The sequence below is a fragment of the Lactuca saligna genome, chromosome 8 (genome assembly GCF_052625555.1).
Source record: "Lactuca saligna cultivar CGN05327 chromosome 8, ASM5262555v1, whole genome shotgun sequence".
NCBI lineage: Eukaryota > Viridiplantae > Streptophyta > Magnoliopsida > Asterales > Asteraceae > Lactuca > Lactuca saligna.
The window spans coordinates 258355438-258367883 of NC_136424.1; the positions used below are offsets into that span (position 1 = coordinate 258355438).

The 12446-nt window shown below is 32.7% G+C and overlaps 1 pseudogene; it reads left to right on the plus strand.

Annotated features, from left to right (window-relative positions):
• The first annotated feature begins 9315 nt into the window (after positions 1-9315).
• On the plus strand, positions 9316-11164 carry LOC145011418 (cytochrome P450 736A117 pseudogene; annotated as a pseudogene).
• The last annotated feature ends 1282 nt before the right edge of the window (positions 11165-12446 follow it).

Genomic DNA, 12446 nt, shown 5'->3' on the forward strand with positions numbered 1-12446 from the left:
TACAAGGCGGTCTATTGTCAGGGTACAAAGTTCTCTTTAGATGTGGAGTTTAGGTTTACCCTATTTTATGGGTAAATAGGTTTAATATTTCCTATAATTAGGAAGTAAGTGACTCCTATTATGTAAAAGACCCATTTATAAGTATTAGTTTAGTGAGAGAAAGAAAAAAAACCCTACTTGTATGCTTACTATTTTAATTGAGCTTAAAAGTGTTAATTTACATCTTGTGTTCATGTTTCTTGAATGATTCAGTTGATCTTATTAATTCTACACATGTCATCATAATCAGGATCACTACAATTGGTATCAGAGCGGTGTTCTTAAAGATATCAAGAATTGATCCATGATGACTACAGTTTTTGAGTGAATCTTCATTATTCTTGGGTTCTTCATTTTTTCGAGAAATTTTGTGTTCTACAGATCGAAATTTTCCTTGATTTGATCCATAATTCGATTTTCTCTTACTATGATACTTTTTTTGTACGAATTTCTCTTTCTAGAAATTTTCAAGTTCTTGTGATTATGGTGTATTTAGCTTATGATTCTTGGGTTGTGATGATTGAAGATGTCAAACACAAGGTCAACAAGAAACAATTTTAGGATTATTTTTGAAAGGCAGGTTGATTTCATGGGATACTTTGGTTTCTTATGGAGGATTGGAAGATAATCATGGAAGATTGATATTTCAACCACTTTCAAAGACTGGATGTTTCCTTGAAATCACCATGGATATGTTATCTTGGTGTGAAAATCAAAATGAAGGAAAAGAAAGAGAATTATTCAAGAATGAATATGTTTCTCTTATTTAAGACCCAAATGATCTTCATGTTTTTAAGTTTGTTGAATTTAATGAAGTAAGAATTCAATGTGATTTGGATGAAGATGTGAAAGTTCTTCATTCAGTTTGAATTCAAACCGATGATTGTTTAAGTTCTTGTGATTCGTTTGAAGGAATGGTTCCTTATCGAAAGCCTTCAATCCAAGAGTACAAATGTATCAAACTCCAAAAGATTTGATTCAAACTTGCAAAGTTGAAGTTTTCAAAACTTCAACGATGAAGTTGTTCTTTAATTCAACTATGAAGTTGTTCTTTAATTCAAAACTTCAACTATGAAGTTGTTCTTTAATTCAACTATGAATTAAATTTTGGCTGCTTAACAACATTCGAAGATTTTTGTGAAGAAACACATTAACGAGTAAAGTTGGAAACTTTACCCTTAAAAGGACTTTTTAAGTATGTAGATGAAGTATGGAGCCTAGATCTGAAGGATAGGAGCTTAATCTTTTAAGATGGCTTAACAGACTGAAGAACTCTTTGAGTCCATAGAGGAACTCGATGATTTGGGTCGAAATATCCGGATCTGTGAAGGGAAAAACCCAACGAGTTCAAGGATGACTCGATGAATAGAATAGGAAAGTCCCGATACTATGGATAGGAGGAACTCAACTTGTTGGGTCGTAGTTTCTGAGTTTTATGATTTATGGAACTCAACAACTTGATGGGTCAACTCGGAATGCTGACTTTGACAAAGTGGTTAACTTTGACTAGGGTGTTTACCTTGATTTTGACTTTGACCAAAGTTGACCATTAAACGGTTATGAGCATGAAAGGTTAACCAAAGGAAATCTTTATGTGTAGGAGTTTGAGTGGCGCAGATTTCAGAGCCGAGGACAGTTCATCTACTACATAGTATTTAAGGTGACTTACCTTCCAGTAGAAGTGGGTCGAAGGCACCAATGCCTGCCTACTAGTAGTTGATTATAGTTGAGATGATTGTCTTTGTGATAATTGTCCGGTATGTCACTATCTGTTATGCTTTATGTGCTAGAATGCTATGATATTATTTGATAATGGTAGGAGGAGTAGGATAGTCCCCAATTACCAGTTGAAAGAGACCAAAGGGGTAGGCCAAAACCCAAATATGTTGGCCGTTACTGGTTGAAAGAGACTGAAGGGGTAGGCCAGCACCCAGATATGCTAGGCAGTAGGAGAATTATATGTATATGCTAGGATATTATGTGGTAATTGTATGGGTAAAATAGTCCCCGGATACCTATTGAAAGAGACCGAAAAGGGTAGGCCAGCACCCAGATATGCTAGGCAGTTACTGGTTGAAACATATCGAAGGGGTAGGCCAGCACCCAGATATGTTAGGCGGTTACCAGTTGAAAGATACCGAAGGGGTAAGCCAGCACCCAGATATACTAGGCAGTATGTTATTGTATGGTATGTGGTATGATGGGGGAACTCATTAAGCTATGTGCTTACGGTTTTATTTTTGGTTTCAGGTACTTCCTCTTCGAAAAGGAAAGGGGTCAGCATGATGGCAGTGCATCACACTACATTTTCCGCACTAGAAATCTTTGGGATTGTTACTCTGTTGTTGGTTTATCATGATATGTTTTTACTATTGTTACTTTGGATTTGATATGAGTTGCTACTATGATTGTTTCAGACACATTTTTTTATAATTGTTTTATTAAAAATGAAATTTTTGGTCATAATATTTGGGATGTTACAACAATATGAAGATTAGTGATTTTCTTATTTAAACAAAAGAACCAAGATCTTCAATGGTTGATTCGTGTGTTGCAAACGAAAAAACAATCGTCAAGAAGGTATCTCATATCTTCAAATGGATTCCAAAATGTTCTTGGTTTTTTATGATCCGATGAAGAATGATCCAGGTTTCATCGAAATTTAATTTTAATTTCAATTTGTACTTTTCATTTTTTTTATTTTTGATCGTTTTGATTCGCTGGATCTATTCCGTTTCAACCCTATTGTTGATCCATTTATTTTTTGTTTAGATCAAGCCTCAAATTCAAAATCAAATTATCAATATTTTTTGTTGTTCATTGTTCAGTTTCGAAGCCCAATTTCAAACTACATCTTGATACTATTCATCTGATCCATATTTCAAGCCTAATTCGATTAAATCCTAAATATTGATTCTTAAAATTCTTAAGCCCGATTATATGTTAATTGTATGTTTACTTGATAAAACATTGCGAACAATGTTCTTTAAAAACTCGATTCTGACCGGAAGATTGCATCAAATAGAATTGTGAGCTCTAATTTCGATTTTGTATCGACTGAAATAAAATTGATGGGTTGTTTGAAAGCGATTTTTGCTTTTGAATTTTGTTCATGTCTTTGTTCGCATCTGGTAATTTTTGGAATTTTCATATGAGGTCATTAATTTAAATCGAGAGGAGCTGGAATCGAAATGTGATTTGGATTGAAGTCGTCAAACGTGTCTACTGGAATTGTTCTATTTGTATTTTGCGATTTTGACTGATATGGAGTAATGGGATCGAATGGTTTGGAAGTTTGGTCAATTTTGTTATTGGAGTCAAACGCTTTGGAGTCAAAATTGAATTCGATTATTTACTTTGTTATTGTGTTCTTTATTCACATATGATAATAGTTTTACGGAAGAAGGGATATTTAATAGTAATGTTGGAATGAAAAGTAGATGGGGTATGAGTTCAAATGTTATTGGAGTCAAAAGCCTATGATTGGCCTTACTAATGTTGAAATTAGTTTTGATTTTGGAGTTGAATTTATTGGGGATGAACAACTTCATTGAAGATAGACACTTAATTGAACGATTAATGAGACGAAGTTCATTGGAATGGTGAAATCAAATTCAACTTATGTTCCTTCTATTTGTATTGGGATTTTGAATGTGATAGTGAGTCCAAGATGAGCGTGTCTATTAGAATCAAATTGCTTTTGTCGAATTATATGGAGTATTGGAATTCGATGTGTATTAGTCTGGGAACGAACAAATAACGATTTCGATGTGTGTAGATAGTTGTTCGCTTTCTGTGATGACTCTTTGATTGCACTTTTGGGGTATGACAGTCAAACATGAATAATTTTATATTGATTAGTTATGTCGACATCGAAGTTAAATGGGTCATGTCGAATGGGTTTCTTAGGATATTGAATGCTTATGGAGTAGTTCGACTAGGGGCATGCAATTCTGACTTATGTTCGAATATGTTGAGTCTGATGGTTCGATGTGTGTATCAGATCGTTCGACACCTTGATGACAAGAGTCCTATGCTTGGTGTTGAAAAAAGTTGCGTTGAGGTCAAGGTTGAGAGTACCTTGCTATGGGAAGAAGAAGGCTTCGATACTTGGTTAATTTACAGATTGAATGTTCGATATTGGGGTTAAATTTTGACTTCGTTGTGATCAAACTCCCTATTAGCATCTGATAATGATTTGGGGAAGAAAACAAGCATTTTCAGTTTGCACCCTTAGACTTTCAAATAAATGGCAAAAGTTACCCAAATTTGAAATGTAGATAAAACTTTTGTGAAGAAGGAAGAATTTGCATTTAGCATCCTTACAGTTTATGCAAACTGAAACTTTATGCACAGTTTCATATTTGGGGTAAAGTTTGGCATTGGAGGCTGTTTTGGGGGCAACGGGACCCTGCCAAATTCTAATATTCACCGTTTATACCCGTAATTTGGAAATTCTTGCAACTCTCACAAAAAATGGAAATTCTTGCAACTCTCACAAAAAATGGAAATCTTTCATGATTTTTTTGAGATTGTTTTTTGTTCAAGTTTTTTCGTGTTTGCATTTTTAGCACACATCGAGGGGGAGATTTTTGAAGTTTATTCCTCGAGCGCTTCTCATCCTTTGTGGGTTTCATAACCACTTGTTGATTATAAAAGGGGGAGAATGTAGAAATGTATTCGAAGCTTCTCGGGTATTCATCTGCAGATTTGAAGACCGGTATTACTTCGTGAGGGAGTTGGTCTTGATTGCGCGAGCTCCTTTCGAAACTGAAGCCGAGACATCCAATCCTAAATTTGTGGCGGAGAATGTTATGGTGCAAATTCTCATTGGATGCAAAGTGTAGGCTTACCCTCTTGTATGTGTAAATGGGTTGAATCTTTCCTATAATTAGGACGTAAGTAACTCCCATTATGTAAGAGACCCATTTGTGAGTGTTAGTTTAGTGAGAGAAAAAAACACTTTTACTCTTACTATTCTAATAGAGCTTAAATGTGGTTATTTACTTATTATGTTCTTCATTCTTGCATGATTCACTTGATCTTATCAATTCCGAACATGTCATCATAATTAGGATCACTACATCCAGTCAGGATGAAGAGTCATTTATGCATGTTGTCGTTTGTTATGTTTATGTGGTGGTACTTTGGGGGAACGTACTAAGCTTTAGCTTATGGCTTACTTTTTTGTTTCAGATACTTCTGATGACCGCTGGAAGACGAAGGCGTGATAGTACATCTTCCTGTTCTATAGCCTTATGATTTTGGGATACTCTAATATTGATAAACACTTTGGAAAAAATAATTTTGTAAATACTTTATGATTATGTTTTGTTTTGAAAAGTTTAAAATTATTGTGATTTTTGAGTCGTTACAATACAAAACCCTAAATTCGCATACACTCTGAAGGATCTATGTTATCACTATGATTTACAAACAACAATCTAAATTCAAGAAAACCTACATTAGATTGTTATTTTCAAAATCGGAGAAAGGTTATTAGAAAACATACAATCTAGTTTATTATTGTAAATAAAATTGAATTCCTTCTTTGTAGAACTTCAAAAAGCCAACACCATAAATCTTATGCCTCTAATGGCTCACAACCAAACACTAGAAGTTGGAGGCTATTGAAGAAAGAGGGGAGAAGAGGGAATTTTCAAAATTCATTTGAAGGATATGATCACTGAAATTATGAGGCTTAAGGACCCTTTATATAGGTGGCTAGAGGTGCTTGGATAAGGCAAGTTTCCATGGATAGCTTATCCCTTTTCTTCTCTCCCCCCCCCCCCCCCCCCCCCCCCCCCCGAAGTTTCCTTAGACCCAATGAAAAGCTCTAGAAACTGTAGAACCAATCTAGAATCATCCACCCTTCTTGGGAGGTTCTAGAATTGGTTAATGGTCAATCTTTTAAACATTGTGACATTTAATACCAATTTTAATTTATTTCAATTAATCCTAAAATTAAGTCTAATTAATTTCTGATCAATTTATAAATAAACAATATAACTTCAAATTAATATATTTTTCTCAAAACATATTAATAAATTATTTATTTTGATTTATAATTAGTTTATTAATCATATAATAAATTAATAAATCAGTCTCTCTCTCTCTCTCTCTCTCTCTCTCTATCTCTCTCTCCAAATAACATTCTAGTCTCTTACTAGGTTTGAAGGCAACCCAAAAAGATTTCAGTAATAATCTAAATTTATAACAGTGAGTTAATGACTTAGATACCTAATCAAACAATTATATCTAATATATATATATATATATATATATATATATATATATATATATATATATATATATATATATGGTTGAAAATATTAAGTGGAATGCTCTTTGCTTGCCTCTAGTATTCACCATAAGGAGCAACTGTTATTTCCTTGAGATTGTAAGAGATAGCCCTAAACATTCTTGTGTTAGGCCTACTTACAAATGCTATATCATGAGTTTTCTTGATCTCGCGAGTTGCTTCTGTTGATAAGACCACCAAACTTGGGACTGAGCCGATGTGAACGAGCATGAGCGAGTCATCGTAACGTCTAGCCAAAGGTAAAAAGGAGTGGTGGACACGAGCACCTAGCAAGTGGAGGTCGCTAATAACCGGCTGTTTTGGTGGTGATGGTGGCTGTTTCTTGGTGGTGGATGATGATTTTGAATCAGTCTCTCTCTCTCTCTCTCTCTCTCTCTCTCTCTCTCTCTCTCTCTCTCTCTCTCTCTCTCTCTCTAAATAACATTCTAATCTCTTACTAGGATTGAGAGCAACCCAAAAAAACTTCAGTAATCATTTAAATGTATAATAGTTTAGTTAATTGCTTAGACACCTAATCCAACAATTATATCTAATATATATATATATATATATATATATATATATATATATATATATATATATATATATATATATATATATATATATATATATATGGAAAAGTGAACATGCGGCTGTCATGTATATAATATTAGGTATAGAACCATCAAAATTGACTTCATTTTAAGTAAAAAAACACAATTTCTTTCATTGTTAGCTTCTTCCTATTTCTTTTGAGCTCATATTATTTCTGATTTCATAATTTATCCCCAATATCTATGTATTTCAAATGTGTTGTTTATATTATACTTTTAATAAGCTTTATAACTTTCTTTGACACCTACCATATGTATGTTTGCATTATTCTTTTTGATGTTTTATGGGAAGAATTTATTGGGTTTTTAATGAACAGTTTCAATCTTTCATTATAGTTTTTGATATTAAATTTAAATACAAAGACTTATCGGTAGTTGATAATGTATTCTTATAAATGGTTTGTGGTGCAAAAATAAATATTTAAAACTTCATAAAACATGTACAAAGCCTGCCATCTAGTATAATATGGGATACAAAAAAGATGTTATAGAGATTTGATTGCATTTCGTTAAAACTATGTAGTTTTTTATAGTTTTATACCTAATATTAGGTATACAACAACCACATATTCCCTAAACCCATATATATATATATATATATATATATATATATATATATATATATATATATATATATATATATATATATATATATATATATATATATATAGGAATGAATTCTATAGAAAACAAACAACTAGGACAACATCTACCGGAACCAATAATCAAATAATACGTGTCCACTTGTTTCTTCACGAGTAATATATATATATATATATATATATATATATATATATATATATATATATATATATATATATATATATATATATATATATATATATATATATATATATATATATATAAAAGGTTATCCACGAAATGATTTATAAAAAAATTTATATTAACACATACATTAAAAATAATCGAAGTTAGGCAAATAAATTTTTTTTTTATTTAATATTGATCAAAAACATTTATGAGCCATTTATTATATAAATGTCTTAAAATAAAGTTTTAAATTAATTAACTATAACAATAGTAAAAATAATAACCATCAAATAAATAACTTTTAAATTAATTATTTATGATAATAATTAAAAACAACTTTAAATCAAAAATTGTATTTCATTTTATTAATACGTAAACTGCATATAAAAATCATTACAACATTTAATTGTAATATATGTTTACATTATCATATTATTCAAAAAAATTATGATTTTATATATCAATTATAACATAAAAATTATTATTTCATATAATATAAATAGCTACTTAATTTTACCATAGACAAAAATTTGTCTAAGTTCTACGAGAATCGGACCATGTTGTCATGTTGTCATTTATTGTTTAGAAGATGATCCATAATACATAAATTGTTATAAATAATACAAATTAGTTTTGTTTGTTTTCCTCTAGTGGGCCTAGTGGCTGTAACGTTACCGCTGGTCATTGTTGGCGTTCAATTTTTAAAAGCCTTTTATTACAATTAGACAACGGCAGTAGTCACTTTAACACAAGCATCCATCCGCTGGTCACAGGCCTTTCTAATGGTGGGAGATAGGGAGGATGGATAGTCGTTATCTTTTAATTGCATACTTGTTATATTTAAAAGTTAATATAACTATTTTTATTATTATTATTGATTGGTTATAAGAAATTTAATGACATTTGTGTATTTTAAATATCTTTTTTTTTCTCTCGTCGTCCTGAATAGAAAGGGAAAATTACTTAAAAACCCAACGAAGTTTCCAAACCATTCAAAAAACCCCAATTATGTTTTGTCTATTCAAAAAAATCCAAAGAACTTAACGTTTTGTCTAAAAAGTCCAACAAAGTTCCAAACCTTTTAAAAAATCTCAATTTTGTTTTGTTTAAGTTCGTTGGGTTTTTTTTGAACAGTTAAAACATGATTGGAGTTTTTTAAACGTTTTGGAAACTTCATTGGCCTAACAAGTCATTTTTCCAATACGGTAATAAGCCACGTTATCTGTTTCTGTTATTTGACTTTCAGGAAAGTGTAACTTAGTTGGGCTTTTTAGACAAAATGTAAAGTTTATTGGATTTTTTTGAACAGACAAAATATTATTGGAGTTTTTTGAACGGTTTGGAAACTTCGTTGGGCTTTTAAGTCATTTTCCCGAATAGAATTTATGTTTGGAAGAGCCTCTCACCCATATTACGTATAACATGCGACTAGAAGTCAATTCCTTGATTATCTTTTCACCAACTCTTTTCTTAATACTTTTTAATGATTCTCAGCAAATACAAAACTCATCTTCATTTCTTTGTTTTACTGTTTATTGGTCATTGATGGTGGGCGGTTTGCTTAAAACTCGATCATTATAAGTAGACAATGCAGCATGACATTATGGTCACCTTCAAAACAAACTTCCACATACCATTAATTGAATTCACACAAAATGTTGAGTTTCTTAGAGCAGGTGTCGATATACACTCTGACGTTGTTTCTTGGTGCTTCCTTCGTGTTCTTTACATGGTATAATTCGAAATCATCATCCACTTCATCCACCACCAAGAAACTGCCACCATCACCACCAAAACTGCCAGTCATCGGCAACCTCCACCAGCTAGGTGCAAGCGTCCACCACTCCTTTCTATCTCTGGCCAGACGTTATGGTGACTCGCTCATGCTCCTCCACATCGGCTCAGTCCCAAGCCTTGTGGTCTCATCAACAGAAGCAGCTCGCGAGATCATGAAAACTCATGATATAGCATTTGCAAGTAGGCCTAACACAAGAATGTTCAGAGCTATCTCTTACAATCTCAAGGAGATAACAGTCGCTCCTTATGGAGAATACTGGAGGCAAGCGAAAAGCATTCTAACGCTTCAGCTTCTAAGTAACAAAAAGGTTCAAACTTATAATGGATTGAGAGAAAAGGTAATTGCCGATTGCGTAGATAAGATAACCCAGTGTTTCTTATCTAACAAGCCGGCAGACTTGAGCGACTTGTTTAGCTCGCTTACAAACGACGTGACATGCATGGCGACGTTTGGGAGGACGTATAACGAAGGGGAGATTGGGAGGAAGTTCAAGAAGGTGTTGCAAGAGTTCTCGGAGGTGTTGGGTAGCTTTTATTTTGAGGACTCTATTCCTCAGCTTGCGGTGGTTGATCGTCTTAGAGGTCTCAGTGCTAAAGTTGATAGAGTCGCTGTAGATTTCGACGAGTTCCTACAAGGCGTGGTCGATGAGACCATAATAAAGGTACGCAATAACTCTGAAAAAATTTCTGAAGATGGTGTGGAAACCTTCATTGAAGGACTACTCAAGGTTCAGAAGGAAGATATTATCGGCATCACCATCGATGCAGATGTCATTAAAGCACTCCTCTTGGACGCATATGTCGCTGGAACAGATACATCATCTTCGGTACTTGAATGGGCGATGACTGAGCTTCTGTTACATCCGGATAACTTGAAGAAAGTCCAAGATGAGGTAAGAAGCATTCTTCGTGGAAAAGAAGAGATAACAGACGAAGATCTTGACAAGATGACTTATCTTAAAGCCGTGATCATGGAAACCACCCGCCTCCATCCTCCCCTTCCGATTCTACCTCCAAGAGTCGCACGACATGATGTTAATGTGATGGGGTATGATATTGCAGAAGGAACAAGGGTATACGTGAACGTTTATGCAATTATGAGGGATCCTAAAGTGTGGGAAAAAGCCGAAGTGTTTCTACCAGAGAGGTTCTTGGAGTCGTCTATTGATTTCGTAAGGCATAATTTCGAGTTGCTTACGTTTGGAGCTGGAAGAAGGGGTTGCCCTGGAAGGGTATTTGCCATGGCTATTAATGAGAAGGTGTTGGCTACTGTTTTATCAAGATTTGATTGGTCGTTGCCACAGGGTGTAAAACCGAAGGACGTAGATATGAATGAAACTTTTGGTCTCGCTAATCACAGAAAGGTTCCACTACTTGCTCTTGGAAAACCTGTTCCAATGCATGCTTGGTAAATGAAATATGATCTTTAATATAATAATATTCTACCAAAGAAACTTTCATACGTTTCTTTGTATTTGTTATAATATATGAAATTAATCATCCAATATTTTGCTTTTGGGATCAATTTAGGTGTAGGATTACGACCATGATCGGGTATAATATTGCCATGTTGGTCATGTGTAATGTGTTAGTGATGTTTCATTTTTGTCTCTTTTAAGAACAAGTTGATTCTCTTCTTTTATTTTTAAGTGAGAATGAATATATGGTTACTGAATTGTCCTTGACACAAAATAATAAGAAATAAGCAACATAGATGCATCTTTATAATTAAGACTAAGATATTAATTTATCTAATTCATGTAAAAGATCTGATTACAAAGAAACACATTACCAAATCAAAATTAAAGGAATATTTAATTAGAAATATTGACGATACAACTTACAAGTACTATAACAAATGGTTGTAACAATACCAAAATAAAAATCAAATTATAAAATTTGATCTTCAACATAGTTGCATTTTTTCCTTCTCAACAGTCAACAGTGACCCCACAATCCTAACCTTCATATGAAACTTCCTTCGCCGGTTCTTGCTTCTCAACAGTCAACAGTCAACAACAACGCCTTCAACCTCTCTATCCTTTTAATTTTATAATCAAACCCTCCTAGTTAAACCTATCTTAGCATAAATCTTGATATATATATATATATATATATATATATATATATATATATATATATATATATATATATATATATAATTTCTCTAACTTTTCGATGTTGAGGTTTACTGCTTTTTATTTTTTATTTATGATGATACAAGTGTTGGGTTAATCGGTTTTGGTATAGGAAAGTTGTCTTTTATTAATTCCCATTTTAGATTAGGAGTCAAAGTGTTTTATTTTATTGTTTTAGAAGTTTGAAAAGGTTTCAATTTCTTCTAATATAAAATAGGTGTCAAGGGTCATTAAATTTATTTTCAATTTAAGTACTTACGTTTTAATAAAAACTTTGTGTGCAAGTCAATAACTTCTTCACCTATTTTATTTTTTGTTTCGTTTCTCCTTTATACACTAGAAATTTTTCTAGTTTATTTTTTACAACAAGAAGCTATATGAACTCAAAGTGGTTGAATCAACACATGTTATACCAATGAAACCCTAAATATATAGGACAAATACCCACATGATGTTTGTCATTTTACATCATTATTTTAAATTATTTTAAAGCGTGACTCTTTCAAATGAGAGGTCATGAGTTCAAGTGTTATTATGAGACATAGATATTGTTTATGATTAGATTAGGAATAGGATATTTTGTGGTTTAAAAAAAAAAATTATATTTTTCATTTAATGTTACAAAATTTGGACGAATTATGACTGCTAGAGAGCATCCCATCACCTACCTATGGACTCGATGTGTGTGAACCGAGAAAACTGAGTAAACCTTTCACATAGTATTTGGTAATCATGTACGGTTTAGAAATGAGTATTGATCGGGTATATTTTTAGGGTTTCTGGTAG